The sequence below is a fragment of the Osmia bicornis genome, chromosome 9 (genome assembly GCF_907164935.1).
Source record: "Osmia bicornis bicornis chromosome 9, iOsmBic2.1, whole genome shotgun sequence".
Classification (NCBI taxonomy): domain Eukaryota; kingdom Metazoa; phylum Arthropoda; class Insecta; order Hymenoptera; family Megachilidae; genus Osmia; species Osmia bicornis.
In genome coordinates, this window is record NC_060224.1 from 3040402 (window position 1) to 3053082 (window position 12681).

General features: G+C 44.7%; 1 protein-coding gene across 8 annotated transcripts in view; it reads left to right on the forward strand.

The window, feature by feature from the left end:
• Positions 1–12681, forward strand: part of LOC114872102 (max dimerization protein 1-like) — a 96074-nt gene that overhangs the window by 62491 nt on the left and 20902 nt on the right. The window lies entirely within an intron of this gene.

Consider the following 12681-nt stretch of genomic DNA (forward strand, 5'->3'; position numbering starts at 1 on the left):
GTTTTCGGCGGGAACGAAGCCTCTGAAAGGATTGAAGCCCGGCAAAAATGAGCGAACAAGCGGAGCACTGCTGAAACGCTTCCACGTTCCGTGTCGCGGTGCTTTTTTCTTTCTTTCCTTCGTCAACCCTTTCGCGACGACGCCTCGTAAGCCGACGCGTTTCTACCAATTACAGCTTGAATCGTTTCGCACCCCTTATTCGATTCGATTTTTCTTTCTTTCGTTGAAACTTTGTTATATATTAAATCCATCGTAACTTTATGATGAATTTCGATAGCGTATACATCAATTTACTGTTTCAACTAGATAAGGAAAAAAGATTGAAGGAAATTTCGCGAGATACCCGAGGAGGATTCGGAAAGTTCGTATCGACGAACGAAAAGAGTGATTGAAATGAAAAGAAACGAGAGATTCTTTGGTCGATCGTAAGGCTGGCACGTCGTCGCTTGCAAGTTTTTATCGGTTGCCCTGCAACTTTGCGGGCCCCCGTCTTACCTAGAAGTTCATAAGCGACAGAGAACGAGCCGGAAGTTTGCTAACGGGCTGACTCAGCCATTTCTCTCTCGGCACCCGGGAAATTCGCGGTAATACGGAACGATTCTGCTGAACAATCGTAAAAATGTCCGGTACTCGAGATTTCGTCAAACATTTGACAGGCGAATCAACATACGAACAATTTCGACCAGTTTTCCTTTACTTTTATTTCCATTTCCTTTCAAAATTTATCGCCTTTCCGTTTAACTTATCGACATTTTCCGATGTACGATATAATTCAGACTCTCACCACTTTGATTTAGTTATCCAATATATTAACTCGTTCTGGTCGGAGAAAGAAAGCAGATGGCGGGAAGAAATGGGGATGCTGTATACGTAGTCTCTCGTGCACCGAGGGGGATGATACTTGACGGTGTTGAATGAAGTTTTAAGGCTGGACGACACGGTGATTTATCGCGTCCCCGTTTCGAAGGCTTTTCATTTTGCAAGGCGAACGCGACGCACTCATCGATTATCGTGCTGCTCCCGTTGCTCCCGTTGTCACGCGGTGCTTCATTCGGTCAACAATGCTCCGTACACGTAATTTGCCTGCTATTGATCATCCATTTGTCACCCCGTGCATCAACGCTGTTTTCCCGCTGTTTTTTACCCGCCTCCCCAGCGCCCTGAACGCCCGTCATTTCGTTTCTGCTGAAATTTTTAGAAACCTTCTCCCCGAATTCGATTGCCTTTATCAATTTCACCAAACGGTACTTAAAATTAAAATTCTCAATAATTAATAGATACAGAGTGAAAATTAATACAAACTTTTTCAAAGTATCCCATGATTTATAGACGACTATAAATCTTCTTTTTTCTTTTCATTTTTAACTCTTTCCTTCGGATAATTCGTGTCGATTTTCACTACATAGATCACGATCGAGTCTGGCGATTGAGGGATCAGATGGGCAAGAAAGGTGGGGTTAATCAGTGCAATCATGAGATTAGCGTGGCAGGGGAGAGTAAAGGCTGGCACGTAGCGTTTCGCAAGGGAAGAGAATAGAGAGGGTTGAGCGAGGGAGATTCGTATATCGATTCGATATCCCGGACCTCAAGAGGTTCGCTTTGATGCATAATCACTTTGGTCTCACGTATCGGCTCGTCAGAGAGCCCTGTCCATAGGATATTCGCCTTTTTCACGTCGCCTCGTTTCTGCGGCTAATATCACCCTCCCCTTTCCTATTATAATACAAATGGAAAACTTCATTACTGTTTAATTGCAATTATATTCTATCCTGTAAAATAAATGTCGAGTTTAGAAATATTAGTCTTTCGATTGCAGTTGCTGAAAAATTATAGTGCATTTGAAATTTTCTTTTTCCAAAGAAAATAGCTCATATTAGAGCAAAGGTAGATGCAGATGATTATAGTTGAATTTCCATCGGTTCGTAACCACTTGTCCATAATGAAAGCTTCCTTGGTCGGAAAATTGGGCCTCATAAGTGTAGCCAGGTCTGCTTATTTCGACGCGATTTGCTCGACGAAGCTTAGCGCCTGGAAGCTGGTAGTCGAGGCGATTAGGCGAATTACTAAACACGATAAGGACCATCCAGATAAGGTTTCCATCCCGAGGCGTTGCTAATAGTTCCTGTCGTCTTCTTGACGACTTCTCATCACCACCCCTTTTCGTCCAGGAATATCCACTCGCCGTGTAAATTGATTTTATTTTATAAACTAACGTTCGTATTCGGAGATGCAATTCTCGTTATTTTTGGAAATGAAATTTAAGGAAGATCGAATAGTTTCAATTTTCGCGTTTAGTAGCGGAACGCGGAGACGTCCATTAAATTTCGCGATTCGGTCGACGTCGCTTTTAAAATTACATTCCCTTATCTCACGGTATACTTGGCCAACGCTGCAACTTTTATCCTTCATTACGTGACTGCGAAAGGACGCATGAAAAATTCACGGGCCACGGGTTCCCGGTAGAACGTCTGCGGTACACCGAGAGACGTCTGTAGGCTGGAATTAATTCTCTCTGTCGCATTTACCTCTCTTCTCTTGGATAGTGTGTCGCGAGGAGGGAAACTGAAGCCGCAACGTGGATCTTTCAACGCGTCGACAGGATCGCAGAAATTCCGATTTCGATAGAAATTTCATAGCCGAGTTGAACTTCCATAAATCAGATATCGATTATTTCGAATTATTAGAAATTGGAATTACAATAATTTTTTTATTCGTCAATCGAAAGTGAATATCCCGAATCAATCATTCCTATCTTCTATCACTTCGAACCGACGGATAACCGATACACCGTCGAACAAAAGGGAGAGAATAAAAAAAAAAAAAGAGGCGAATCGGGAGGAAGTGACACACGAGCATCGGGAAAATAAAAAGAAGGGTCGTAGGGAGGGGTAGAGAGAGTTCGTTCCGGCGTGGAGTGCGACAACAAAGCCGAAAGATCATCCGGAGCGAGCTTGGTGACATTTATACCCGAGCTAATTATCCTGCGCCACCAACGGATCCTTTCTTCTCCGAAACTATGACAATAGCATCGAGAGATGGTGAAAGCAGGCCCAGCCGCGTAACGACATGTCTGCCTGCCTCTCTGATACGATGAAACTCAACCTCGTCGTGCATTTACGTCGACGTTAGTGTTTTACCCGTGGAACAAAAGCCTCTCGCGGACGACGGCGACGACGACGACGAAGAGGAAGAGTGTATAAGCAAAAAAGAACGAAGGGAATCGGATATGCCGTAATCGATACACAAGGGGTGCCACGGAACGAATGCTTGATGTATACGTAGCCGCAAGAAGAGTCGACGGGGATGAATTAACCCGCTGGCTTCGAGGAAATCGATGATGGTACCTCCTTGCGCCGGCGAACATCGTCCTCGAGGCTGTCAGCAGGATCCGGGATTTCGAATTTCTTTTTACCGATTCGTTTCGTCGCGAGTATCGCGTTTCAGGATATTCGATTGAAATTTATTAATATTCCAAATTTTCGAAAATTCTTTCTCCAATCGGAACAAGTTTCGCGGATGTTCGATGTACATTGGGATCGAAGTTGAACGCGGACACGTTTCACGAGGCTGTAAAACGTACACCGCGATATTTCAACGACAATAATAACAGCAACAACGAGTACCGCAACAACGAGAGGGATGAAAATACCGGGGTAGTTTTCGTCGGTGTCGACGACATGCCGTAATGGTCACGAGGCGTCGTTTTCACGGTGAAACGATGCCGCATCGTCGTCGTTCCTCTCGCGTGTCAGCGGCACTCAGCGAGGCGGATTTCAGCGCGAACGTTACAGAACAGCCCGAAGAGACGGCTTTATTGGGGAAGCGAGTGGTGAATGGGGTGAAAGGGGAGCAGGCGGAGGGAAAATTGAAAAGTAAGAAGCGGTGAGCCGTGATGGAAATACAGAGGGTGTGAAAAATATTCTTATACCAGTTTCAAGTAAATTAATTTATTAATCGATGACAGAAAAATTGATCGCAATTTAGAATAAAACGGACCCCATAAAAACGCTTAAAAAATGTCTGAGAGTGACTAGGAACAGTTCAGAGAAAAGAATGAGGGTGGAAAACATTGTATGGAACGTTTCACGAAACTACTATTAAACCTGTTCGCGAACGGCTAGGTGGAACAGAAAGAACGAAACGGTTTTATTAAAAAGTCTAAAAAAAAAAAACGGAAAACAAATGTGCTAGCCAACGAATAGACATAGTTTCAGCAGCGAGAGAGAAGAAGACAGACGGGGGGAGTCGAAAACAGCAGGAAACATTTCGCGAAACCATCCTCCCTGCCGACGTTATCCAACACACCCCTCCAAACTCTCTAGCTCACCCCATTCCATGCCATTGGCTGCGTGCAAAGTGATTAAAAACATGGGAACGGGCAACTCGCACCCATACCACCATCGCTCGGGCTTTCCTCTTCCATAGGTCTGCTGCTCTATCGGCCTTCCTCTGCTCCAACCCCTGTTTTCGGTCCAACCGGGATGGCCACCGCAAATGCCCGAGGGATTTGCTGCTCTCCGAGTATTTTATCCCTTCGGAGACAGAAACGGTGCGGCGAAGAGAGGCGAACAGATAGATAGATAGACCCGAAGCTTGGATATTTGAGTTTTCCATCCTGTGACCGAAGGATTTTTCTCTTCTTCCTCTTCTTCCGTGAAAATTTCGGAAAATCATTTTTCCTTTCGCCGTTCAATTTAGCTAGATTTAATTGTTCTAATTTCAAATTCGACACGGTATTTCATTCTTGGAAAAGAATGCAACAATTTCCTCTCGAATAATCGTCGAAACCACCCCCTCGTACCACGTGTAACGAAAGTTTCATCGTCTTCGACTCTGTCTGGTGGCATCTTTTTCATTCCCGGATATCCCGGTATTACTTGTTCTTCGCGGTGACAGACGAACAGAGAATGGTTCGTCTAGGTGGAAGATTGTAACGTTGCTTGCCTCAACATCCAGCTGGCCTCCATCCCGTCTGTCGGTTTGCGTGGTGAACCGTGCCACTGATTGCCCATGGGAATACCGTCGCAATTCCACGGATGAGAATAATGCTTGGAAAAGTTTCTCCTCTCGCGACTCCGAGTATCGTGTAACGTGGCTTGAATGATATATAATCTGTCTGTTTAAGCGAGCCTTTTACCTCGTCACGTTTCCCAGCCTCATCGACGTTTGTAACGCGATCTTCTTCCCTATGGGGGTGGTTACATCGATAAACTCGTTCATTGCGAACGTTTATATTCTATCTGATTCATTAGGTAGATTTCTTAATTTCTTTCCATTTTTTTATTTTTAATATAGAAAGTTGCGAAAAGTAGCTAATTTATTTTTTCTAAATGGGCTGCTATACTAATTGAGCTTTTATCAATTTGGATAATTGATATTCTTAATATTTATTTATTTATTTTTAGATTCGTTTTCTGTTCTATATGGTAATTTTTTCTCATTTAATTCACCTACACATTTCACAGTCGTTAATTCCTTCGAATCTCTCTGTACGTTCATTCAATTTGAGGAACAAAAGAATATCAGAATTTAGCATCTCAGGTGTCACGTTTTCCCGTGCAATTTTTGAGGTGGATCCCTCGAAACCGTCGTTGTCCGTCTTTCCTAGTATCGCCTTACACAAGCGTGGTGAAAAAGAGAAGACAGGAAGGGAGGAGTCCCTCGTGGGATTTTAAAATGCTGAAATAGTTTCTCCTTACCAGTTACCCAACTTCTGCCCTCCTCTTCTCCGAGCAGAAACGCGTCGTTCTATCCACCTGTGTATCATCCACGTTGCTTTTCAGCGACAAACTCCGACCTCTTCGGCAACGTGCTTTGTTTCACGATACGATGATCGCGAGAACGAATTCTACGCATACGAACGTTTTCGTTTAACTCCGAGGAGATAAGGATTTTTAACGCTGAGAAGTTAGAGAAAGCCAGGGAGTATTTTCCGAATCGACGTGAAAGTGCATCGTCGGTTTACCCCGAAGACACGGAATAGTGCGTCGCGACGCGTCGCGTCGTAACGACACGCTTTCCCCGAGTTTCCGTCACGGTGCGCCTGCTCGTTTTACATCGCGACAGATGTCACCGTCGCATTATGCCGTTTAATGATCACCCAGACGCGGGACGTCGCTCCGGATGAGAAGTCACCTTAAGGGACGACCGCGTAATGTCCTTCAGCGAAATGCCTTTCAGAATTATCGTATCGTCGTTCCGTTTCCGGGAAAACTCCGCGTTAACCATCGGGAAAATGTTCCTTCTGCTTTCGTTGCGACGGAAAGTCAGTCCGATGCATCGCGTTACAGGAACTCGAGTATTTTAAGCACGCGCGAAAGATAACCCTATCGCAAGCTCGCTTCGCCAGGTGAGAGGCCAGAAAGAACCATTTCCCTCTGGAAATATTATTGCCCTGAGTATCTTTTTAAAATCAAAAGAATTTTTAATTCGTTAAAGACGAACACGTTAGATCATAATAGCAATTCTATTTAACCATGAATGCTTCGCAGCCCGCTTTTCTTCCTTCTCGTTTTCTTCGTCCCTTTTATCGAACGGTTGTTTTCATTGCAAAGCTCGACTCGATCCATTAAACGTCGTTACCTGCGTCAACAACCGATCCATTAGGTTTTCTTCATCGAATAGCAGGCGAGTTTCCCGGGATCGATCGAAGCCGATTCGACTTACTTTGCAAACTCTACTTATTGTCTAGAATTTTCAAATTAAAAATCTCGGCGATTCTACTTGAAAATATCGAGGAAGCGAATCTCGTAACCTTTGCGGTGAACTTTCGCCTCGAGCAACCAGCTCTACTGACAGTCGTTTATTCAGATTGAAACGTAGCACTCTCTCTTTCACCGGCTGTGATATGCACTCTGCTGGAAGCAGATGTAAAGGTTAAAAAACAAGGCGAAGGGTGTGTTGCAAGCGAAAGGGGTTGATAGAAGACGAGAAACTCCGCTCTTTGCCCTTCTTTTCACAAAGGTTCGCCGGAGCATCATGCGGTTTACAAGAGTCTGCCCTCCGTTCTCGCACGCGTCTTCAATTCTTCTTGAAATCTTCACGCGACTGGCTGAAGCGGATTTCTGAAAACGCCGCTGCGTCGGGAAACCTTTGAACCTCCTGCCCATTATTCGTACGAAGACACCGACTCGTTGTTCTCCCCGTGCCTGCAGAGTAATTAATGAAACGTGTGACGGAGTTTCGGCAAAATGAACCTTGGATGCTCGCAGGGTAGTCGGGATTTTTTTTCTCTTTCAATCCTGCACTTTGCAGATTTCTTCGTTATTTTAATATTTTCCGATGTTTACAATCGATCTTTATAATTACCTACGTATTTCTTAATAGAAAATTACCCACGGCTATCATTTTCATACAAATTCATTAGGTTCTCATGGAGTCTATCGAACTGGGGTATCTGAAGTTTATATACTTTTATTACGCGTGTTTAGATGCAGGAAAAGATAAAACATAATTTGCATACAATACGTTATATTAACTTGAATCTAAAAAGGAAAATTTTCTTTTCATCGAAACTTCCCCTTTGTTGTAAGATCGTTGTAATTTAATTACAAGGCCGTGTAATTTTCCAGGAAATGTTCTTTTAATAATGGCTATTATTATCCGACCCAGTAATAACCTTTATTTTACAAATATCCAGAAAAATCTTATCACTCGACTCGATAATACTCGTCGTCCCTGTATTTCCATAAGCATCACAACTACCCTTACACTTCGTCGCACGAACAAAAACCATCCCTCCGCGGTACATATTTTCCACCCTTCGAGTTAAAGAATTAAAGAGCCAGGAAAATTAATCAGCATGCGATTCCAGTTCCGTTCGTAACTGCCGGCTGATCGATGTAATTAATCCAGGGTAATTAACGATAAAGCAAGGCACAGTCGAGAGGGAATATTGTCGTGTATTCCCGTGCACGCACCTGGCTGCGTGATCCCGCGTGTCGAAGCTTTTAATCACCGAGAATGAGGTTGGCGAGGGATGGTGGGGGTGGCAGTCGAGAGGGTGAGGATTGGGAAAAGACGGCGCCGAGGACACACCACCATTTTCGTAATTACGAACGAACGTTGCGCGTCGGATATTAATCGAAAATTCAATATACAGGGTGTTCCTTTTCCACCAAACGAATTGCCAAAAAGGAACTCTAGGAAAATTAATAATTTTCAATTTCTAATTAGCGCCCGATAAAGTTGATAAAAATAAAAAGTAGATACTGCATAATATCTTAAAGATTGAAATTACCAGCATCTGATAATGATTGTCAAAGTATCACTTCACCGCGAAATACCCTATAGAGACGAGGGGGATGAAGAGGGTGAACGTGCTCGCGGACAGCGCGAACCCTCACGCGATTAGCCGCGCATTTCCCGAGACCGGGCGACTTGACGAGGGTTGTCGATACACGGTGAATAATTGGGCCGATGTTCGACAGGCCTAATTTCGCTTGACAAAAGGGGTGGTTGTTGATGCGAATCGCGGTTTAGAGGATGGTTATGCTTCGTGGTTATGGGGTGGTAAATTTATCATAAATATTTGATGTTTGACGGCAACAGTGATTTGAATATTAAAAATATAAATTTCTCCGTTAATCGCGAATCGAGAAGTTCTTGAAAAAATCCAAGATGCTGTTAGTTTTTGAAATATGAACATACGTTGGAAGGAATTTCACTTGGTTGGCCACGGAGAAATATGAGCAATCGCGATTGCACGATGTCGAGTGCCAAACGCGATCGACAAATTACCACGATAACGACGTTCTTCCGTTTCCCATTTATATTCGACCGGTCGTGCAGCTTCTGATTTCCGATGTGCTCACCCTTCTTCGCTGTTCACCGCGTCCGAGAGAAGCGGAACGTTTCTTCTTTTGCCGGACGAGAGCGGCGTCTAACGAGAACAGGGAACGATATATATATATATCTCTAGCTGGTGGAAAACGTTCGGTTGTCTCCGTTTCTCTTCACGACCATCGAGACCTCGATATCGGAAAGGGGCAACAGGAGGGCGATTTCGTAGCCTCGATTTATCGTTTAATAAAAGGTGATACATGGCCTCGTCGAGGCGGCGTTTTTATTTTCCGTCGGCGACGACCGACCGCGATCAACCACACCCTTTAATCTTCGATACACGTGTCGTTCGAGGCTCGTTATATGAAATTTACTCAATTCCACCCCTCTACAAAGAGAGTAATTCTATAAGAGATCATCTATTAAAAATATCATTCAAAGATACCATACTTCTTTTCTTAAAATCTCCGTCAAAATTCGTCGCATCAACTCGCCGACCGGTTTTAAATAAACAGCAAACATCCCTCTGTTATACTTCAAAAGCAAAAGGTACCCTGTCAAAGGGATCCGAAAGAAAGAAAGGAACATCCGTGGCGCGAGCGAGAGGTTCCGCCGGTGGAAGCAACAGGGTGGTCCAATCGTTCTAACTCGGTGCCGATATTATCGCGTCCCTTTCTCGATAAGGAATCGACTTCTCTTGTGGAACGTGGACAATGCATTCCGTTCGTGTTACACGACGGCTCGACGTGTTCGCGTGTCTTGACGAACATCCAGGCCGGGACGAAGGGTGGATAGAGGGAAGAACGAAACTAGGAGGAATCGACGTTTCGGCGCTTCGTGTTGCCACGACTGACGCGGTTGTCGCGAGGCAAAGAGAGAACAACGGGGTATAGGGTGAACGCGGAGGGTGTGTCGAGGGGGATGAGAGACGAGGTATTACTATGGTCGATGTCGGACAGTACGAGACAGAGGCGGGAAGAAGAACCCCTAAAGAGACGCAAAGGCAGGCAGAAGAGGGCGACACGCGGGGCTAGAGGGTGGGAAAAGCTCTTTGACAAGTCAAACATGCGCTAACGCCCTCGTAAGATAGTCACTTTCAACATGGCCGACGAGCACCAGACCCTTTCTGACCCTCGGCAAAGGAGAACAGCCTCGGGGGGGATGGTCGTCGAGGCAAACGAAATATTTGATTCCTCTCTATTTTTTTTCTCTCCTCTTTTTCATCGCTCCTTTTCGGAACGAGCCGCTCGATTTTCGTTTAATTGGCTTCCTTTCGAGCCGTTTTGTCGCGGTCGGTACACCGCTGCTCGAAACCTCACCCTGGTACGCGTCGTTTGTGTACCAGGACTTCACAGGAATTCCTTCTTCGATTTTACGAAGGATCGGGATTTTTCGAGGCGGTTGAAACGCAAGTTCCAGCACGTTTTAAACGCGTAATCGTTCTTTGTGACGTAAGCCAGCGGGTAATAGGGTCCGTAGCTGTCCTCCATTGCGAGCCGACGACGCGTGGCGTCGTTTTAATTGGATTTGCAAAGGATTATTAAACGGCTTATCCTTCGTAGACGGTCTGTTGTTGACTTGTCGCTGTTGCACGGTTATCCGCGATGAAAATTGTGTTTTATAACAAACGCAGCGACGGAGGAACAGAAGTGATTGAAATGAAAAGAAGAAAAACACTAAAATTTTAATTCTAAATATTCTAAATTTCATTTTAATCGAATCCTATCGAACGATCAACGTTTACCTAAAGGTATCATCGAGTCTACCGGCAATCTCGTCGAAAGTAAATCCATCCCCCGGGTTATTTCTCGTCGTATCGTTAGCCGATCATCGTCCACCGATCGATCCTGTCGACGCCAAGAAAGTCCAATTTGCGGGTAAGCAATCGGTACGCGGGACCGTCCGCCGGAAGTTGGATGGAACCGAGGGTGGGAGAGTTATTAGGCGGAACGGAAAGAGGTCTCGGTTGCTCGCGACGAAATGTCAAGCTCTCTCTCGGAGCAATTACGCTCGATTCATTAAGCCGGTGGCGGTTCATTGCTTCGAAGTTTCGCCGCGAAACGCTGCACCACCGCTAATGACGTTCCTCCTGTAAGCGAAGCGGACTGTGAAGCAGAGAGACGAGCATCAACCCCCGGCACCCCAAGGAGAGACGATCTTTTACCTTTCTTTCATTCGTTTCTTTTTACCCCCCCCTCTCGACCTCTCCAAACAATGGCCGATGCAATTTTTACGAGAGACCTCCATAGGTTGAAACGAGACGGTGATATCGTCTGATTGTACAGGGTGTATCATAATACGTGACTATAATCTCAGTAATGGATTCAGGGAAGAGATTATGAAAAGAAAGGGTAGTTACATTTAATGGAGTCCATTTTAATAATATTCATTTTATTCGTGTGGAAAATGAAAGAGTTTGAAAAGTCAATATTTGATGGGGTAGGAATATTTTCGAGCTCCCTCATCCCCTTATTTCATTTTTTAAATTATTTTTTAAATTCTATCTATTATGAAACAGTCGGTACACTATGGATGCGAGTCTGAGAGGAGCAGAGCACTTTGATCGTTTAGAAAAATTGCAGTTTGCCAAACAAAACCGGCCTTTCGAGGGGGTGGCTGCAAGACGCCAAGTGGAAAACCGGCGAAAAGTTCGTTAATTACAGGAGTTCTCTTCGAGGTGGACGGTAGCTTGAGGTCGATATTCTTCTTCCTACTCTTACCCCTTCCTTTTTCCATCAAGCAGACCAACCCGCTGGTATAGGGTGTTCCTTGTCGGGCTCGGTGTGTTTCTCAACCCTCTGGAACAGCCCCCAACGGTATCCTGCCTTCCTTTTCACCGCTGTTCCTTCGCTTTCTCCGACTCCGGTGTGTACCCCTTTCGTAACTCAGCTAACGACGGGAAATCTCTTTAAGCACGGGTCCTCGTGGCTTTAGCGACAGGACTGCACGTTAACTCGAGCTTAAAGCCGGATTACCAACAGGCTTGGAGCCTGGAACATGGAACGAACAAGAGTGACTCTCTTTTTTTTTGTTCAACTCTTTTCGTTTCAATTGTTCTGGCGATTGGTTCGCGTATAATATTTGATGAGGTATTTTCAAGTTGGGGGTGTTGAAGTTTTTGGCGAAAAAATGGAGGGTGAATTTTGATTCGAAGGTTAATAATTTTTTTATGACCAGACCATTCGTGATTTTTCTTGGTCGATGGGTTGTTCGATAAATAACACCTTTTATCCGATGCATAATCGAGAAACAAGCGTATCAAATGCAAAAATGAAAGATCGCCGTCTGTCTTCTACGAGTAGAAACCTGCAATTTTCGTTTCGCATCACATGTAGCAAAAATTGAGCCGTTCGCCTCTGGCCGGACGTACCATTTACTTTGAAGAGCTGCCGGAAACCGGTCAATTGTTAGGCGTGTACAGTTGCCACAATGTTAAAACAGGATGGATCGGCTAACCGAACATTAACTCGACTTATGTTCCATCGGTTGTTTCTACACGGGGATATAAAGATACAGAAGTACAGCTTCGGAATCGAAGATCAATTGGAAAACTCCGTACAATATTAATCGCAAGGGAGTAATTACGAAAAAGACGGCGAGTACCTAGAAGCAGGAGAATTTTTCAATTTTCCTCGCCTCGTTTCCACGATCCATAAATTGCACCCGACCAAACTGGAACCTTTTCTATTCGGAGAGGATATTGCTCCCGGGACGGACGACACGCGAAAAACGAGCAACGAATTTCCTTCGAGAGTAACGAGTCCCTCAATAACCGTGTGCACCGAGGAAATTATGTTACCAGAGGACCGTCGTGTATTCTCCGGGGACAGTTTCAGATTTTTCTGACGTCGTTAATTCTCTCAGTATCCTCTACTTGTGTATACTTACCGTCTTTATTAT